This window comes from Alosa alosa, chromosome 8 (assembly GCF_017589495.1).
Source record: "Alosa alosa isolate M-15738 ecotype Scorff River chromosome 8, AALO_Geno_1.1, whole genome shotgun sequence".
Classification (NCBI taxonomy): Eukaryota; Metazoa; Chordata; class Actinopteri; order Clupeiformes; family Clupeidae; genus Alosa; species Alosa alosa.
In genome coordinates this window covers 9,479,059-9,484,058 of record NC_063196.1, presented here as the reverse complement: position 1 = coordinate 9,484,058, position 5,000 = coordinate 9,479,059, and the positions used below count along the sequence as shown (strand labels likewise).

At 49.2% G+C, this 5,000-nt stretch overlaps 1 protein-coding gene across 2 annotated transcripts in view; it reads left to right on the top strand.

Moving 5' to 3' along the window:
- The window catches only part of daam1b (dishevelled associated activator of morphogenesis 1b), a 44,787-nt gene that overhangs the window by 13,708 nt on the left and 26,079 nt on the right, over positions 1-5,000 (top strand). The gene's annotated exons all lie outside the window — the stretch shown is intronic.

Genomic DNA, 5,000 nt, shown 5'->3' with positions numbered 1-5,000 from the left:
AACATGTCCCTGGCTAACAGAGGTGAAATGAGGGAGGGAGAGAGGGAGGAGTGGAGGGAAGGATGGATTAAGGGAGAGGTGTGTGTGTGTGTGTGTCTCTGTGTGTGTGTCTCTGTGTGTGTGTCTCTGTGTGTGTGTCTCTGTGTGTGTGTGTCTCTGTGTGTGTGTGTGTCTCTGTGTGTGTGTGTGTGTGTGTGTGTGTGTGAGAGAAGCATGGTTGTCAGGGAGACAGGTCTTAGCAGTGCGAGGGCAGTAATGCCGACTCAGCAGTGTGTCTGGGTCACTAGTCCAGAGAGCCGGTGGGCTTTAAGCACAGTTCTCCCCAAAAAGCCCTGACCTGAGAGAGACGGAGAGAGAGACAGGGAGAGAGAGAGAGACAGGGAGAGAGAGAGAGACAGGAGAGAGAGAGAGAGAGAGAGAGAGAGAGAGACAGGGAGAGAGAGAGAGAGAGACAGGGAGAGGGATAGGGAGATAGGCAGAGAGAGAGAGAGAGAGAGAGACAGAGAGAGACAGAGAGACAGAGAGACAGAGAGACAGAGAGACAGAGAGACAGAGAGACAGAGAGACAGAGAGACAGAGAGACATAGGGAGGGAAGGGAAGTGCTTGGCCTTCCAAAGCAAACAGGAAAGTCTAACTTCGCAGGTGCTGCTTTTGTTTTCCGTTGAGGGGCCCCGAGGGCCGTCGCCGGGGCAGCCAAGCCCAGTAAGAGCACCTCATCGTGGGCATGATACCCCTCCGTCTGCCCCCTGCCTTTACTCCACTCCCCCCATCCCACCCAACACGTTCAGTCAGTGTTTGGAGATAACTCCACCTCGCTCCCCCTCATAACCACACAGGCCACGCCACTGCTCCACAGAGAGAAAGCAGCCCCAGTGGCAGCAGCAGCAGCAGTTCTGGTGATGGCAGGTGATGGGAATTCACCGACAGAGATCGGAGCCAAAGACCCGTCTGGATGAATGGATGCCTTGTTTGCCTTGGCCGGCCATCGCTGCCGCTTGAGCGGCATACATGAGGTCATCACGGAGGGGATCGATCTTTCCAATGCTCCTATCTGTCTGGGGCCCCCATCTCCATAGCAGTTAAGCCCCAGAGCGCTTTGGCAGGGCCTGGTCCTGGGTCTCCAGTGAGGAGTCTACTGCTCCTGGAAACTCAATGAATTAGATGACTGTTACGTTGGCCCTTTTCTGAAGATGGAAAAAACAGCAGAATGTATAAAAATACTATATACATACAAAGTATATATATATATATATATACGGCGGGCACTGTGACGAGTCCGACACGGGTGATTTTGTGGTCAGTTGATCAAGCTGCCTGACTTGGTGTACCTGACTTTTTACCCGACTGCCAAACTGAATAACTGGAATAGTTATCTAGCCATTTTTGTCAGGAATAACAGACGTCATCAGTGCATTGAGAGGACATACTGTAGGGTTACATCGACACCACATTCATCTCTGGTCACTACGGTCATTTCACCTCACGCAGCATGAGTGGTTTTGATTTGTTTTTTTTTTGTGAAGCTAGTGGTCAATTGGTATCAGTCATTTTGTTTATTTAGTCTGTCAGATGCTGTGCTACTTGTGTTTGCCCACACAACCCCCTCGCCTCGAGTGTTTGCCATGGACAGCTAAATAAAGCCATCTGTTTTCTTCACCCCTGGACCGGATGGATCTGTGTCCTGGGATTTGATTTATGTCTCTGTCTTGATTTTAACTAGCAGTCTGGAGGCCTAATTGTGCCCTAGCAATGCATTACCCATGGGACTGTTACATGTCTAGCATGGATTGGCTTGAATAGTATTGGAGAAGGCACTGAACCTACTCCACATTTTCGTTTTATTTCTTTATATTCTTAAAAACTAAACACACACACACACATTTGATACTTTAAGGATAGGACTAGATGGTGTATCTAGATGGAACATTCATTTCATTTTGATGGCTTTCGTCTCCTTTTACGTCTTTGACTTTGTCAGCACAGTTCAAAATGAGCTTGTGGGCGAAGTGACATGAAAAACGAGTCTGCCATCGTAGTTCATGTTTCAAGACTCACTCGGTCTCATTGGATTCTTCTAATTGTTTCAGTCCTCACTGGCATTTTGGAAACTGTCAGAAACAGAGCACTTAGCTCATTTTTTTTTTGCCAAGGTGTGTCATTTTTAATGCATGATTACGTTCCCGTCAAACCAAATCAATCATGACAGAAGTCAGTTTTTCTGTGTTTGTGTAAAACCATTACAAGGTTTCACTTCAAAGAAAAAGCAACAAATCTGTGCAATTTTACTTAATTGAACATTTTCAAGGTTTTGGATCGAAGTGTTGTTATTTTTTACATTTCGGAGTTTTTTTCTGAGCGATGTCTGGAAATATGGCCGGCCTGAGCTGGCGTGTTCGCTCCTTACCACTCGACTCTGACGAGGAGGAGAACTGAGGGAGCGAGCAGCCTCCGCATCTGTGTTTTTTTGAAGTCCGTTTGGAAAGTGATTTAATCAGGTCAGGACGCATCCTCTCTTGGCCAAGGTAGATTCAGAGCAGGTCCAATTTTTTTTCTCGTCCCATTCTTTCTCGGTTTCTCTCTCATTCTCTTCTCTCTCTCTCTCTCTCTCTCTCTCTCTCTCTCTCTCTCTGTCTTGCACATTGGTGGAAATGACAGATGCCTGATCTTGAACACACTGTACTGTACCTTTTTTTTCTTGTCTTGGTACATTGCCCTAAACAGGAAAGTGGACTTGCCAGAGCAGGATCCTTCAGTCTGATTTCTCTGTCCTGGGTGATTACTAAAAAAAAATAAAAATGGAGCATCGTGTTTTTCTCTTTTTTTTCTTTTTGTAAGACCTTAAGCCTTAAGCAGCTGAATGCTTGGCGGTTCGCACTCGTCCGAGTGTTCCAGCCTCAGCAGCAGCAGCCGTTAACGTTGCCCAGGGGCCCACGCGTTTGGAAGGGACGCTTCTGAGGCGGGGGTTTGGAGTTAGGGCAGCCAGAGGCAGGTTCATGGTGGATGTCTGTGTCAGGGGGGTTCAGAGTGTCCTGCCAGAGTGCCGTGGTGGCGCCTCCGCATGAGGGGGCCCTGGTGGCGGAAGCTGGATAGGGGACAGGTGCGTGGCGGGGTGGAGTGTGTGTGTGTGTGGGGGTCCAAGCTTGGCCTGCATCCCAGCAGTTTCCCACCAGTTTTCCCCCGTAATCTGCTCTCTGGATGCCTTCCCAGCCTCCCCCTCCCTCCATCCCCATCCCTCTCTCCTTCTCTCCCTCCATCCCCATCCCTCTCTCCCCCTCCCATGGGGCACTGGTGGAGAGAGACGGGGGTGAGAAAGGACCCGGGGCTGTCCTATCCAGTGCCTGTTGGCATCATCCAGCTGAGCCCGCGGGGGCCTCTCAGTGCGTCTCCCTAGTGACCGTGACTGCAATTAAAACCGCAGACTTAATTAGTAATGGATCACTCTGGCAGTCCTTCGGTACCTTTCCCACAATGCCTTCCTCTGGTCATAGTAGTTTTATTTTTCTTCCCATGATCTCTGCTTTCAACACTGACTCTATTACTTGAGATATTTGTGATTTCTCTCTTTGGCACTGGACACTGAGGCTGCCCTCATTTGAGTTGAATTGTGTGTGACTGTGTGTGACTGTGTGTGACTGTGTGTGACTGTGTGTGACTGTGTGTGAATGTGTGTGACTGTGTGTTTTCTGTGTGTGTCTGTGTGTGTCTGTCCGTCTGTGTCCGTCTGTGTCCGTCTGTGTCCGTCTGTGTCCGTCTGTGTGTCTGTGTGTGTCTGTGTCTGTGTCTGTGTCTGTGTCTGTGTCCGTGTCTGTCTCTGTGTCTGTGTCTGTCTCCGTCTCCGTCGCTTGTCTCTCTCTGTGTGTGTGTGAACATATTTTTTGTGCCGACCTAATGAAAAACTCGCAAAGCCGATTTGGCAGGACAACCTTGAGCTTTGCACAGAGGCGGAAAAAAGCGGATTTTATTTGAACATTTCATCTAATTACTAATCTCACAGGGTTTTCATCACTCCGAGCTCTGCCACTGTCACTTTGAAACTGGGCCTTCAACTGGGGAAAAAAAGTTGAGCTGCTCTCTCTCTACTTTTGAATTCTGGGTCACGGATGCTCCTGTGGTGAAGTAGGCCTGCTATCTGTGCCGCCCTACTTTAGCACCACACTATTTCTGGCCTGGCTATCCCTGACATAATGAACTGGGTCTGCTCCCTGGTTTGTAAGGTGTGCGTGTGTGCGTGTGCGTGTGTGCGTGTGTGTCTGTGTGTGCATGCATGTACTGTGTGCATTGTTGTTGATAAATAGGCTATATTCCTTTAACCTGGCTTTTCAACTATTGGCCTGTACAGTGTCATTCTTTGCATCCATTAAGTGGTGTGTGGGGTGGGGGGGGGTTTGCTGTGTGTTTGCTGTGTGTTCTGTATGTGTGTGTGTGTGTGTGCACACACTTCTGTGTTGTGTAAAGCAGACAGTTTGTTGCTTGCGTGCCTATGGTGCTGTCTGTGTGTATACATGCTGAGGGTTCGCGTGTGTGTGTGTGTAAACAGGTGTATTAACTGGGGCACAAACTCACACATACACACACTCTCCCTCTTTCTCTCTCAAATACGCACACAGACACACCTCTAGCTCTCTCCCTCTGCTGTCGGCTCTCCGGCTGGTGATGAATGAGCTGCTGAAAGCTCGGTTGTTATTTCTGTTGTTCCAAGGAGGAAATGCCTGGCTAGTGAGATTGCCGCGGTGATGGCAGGAGGGGCAAGGCGCGAGAGCAGCCTCTTGAGACGGGTCACCGCAAAAACCTCACGCTGACCTCACATGGACACACACACATACATGTCCACACACACTCACAATCTCATTACGTTCATACTCCCAAACGTTGCCAAAGCTGTGATCAACACCAAATCAGTCACCCCCTCCATACTTGCCATTCCAGAGGAGCCTCCAGACACACCCGTTCTCACCAAACCCCCCGACGGCACGTCATTCCCAACAATAATATTCCACAC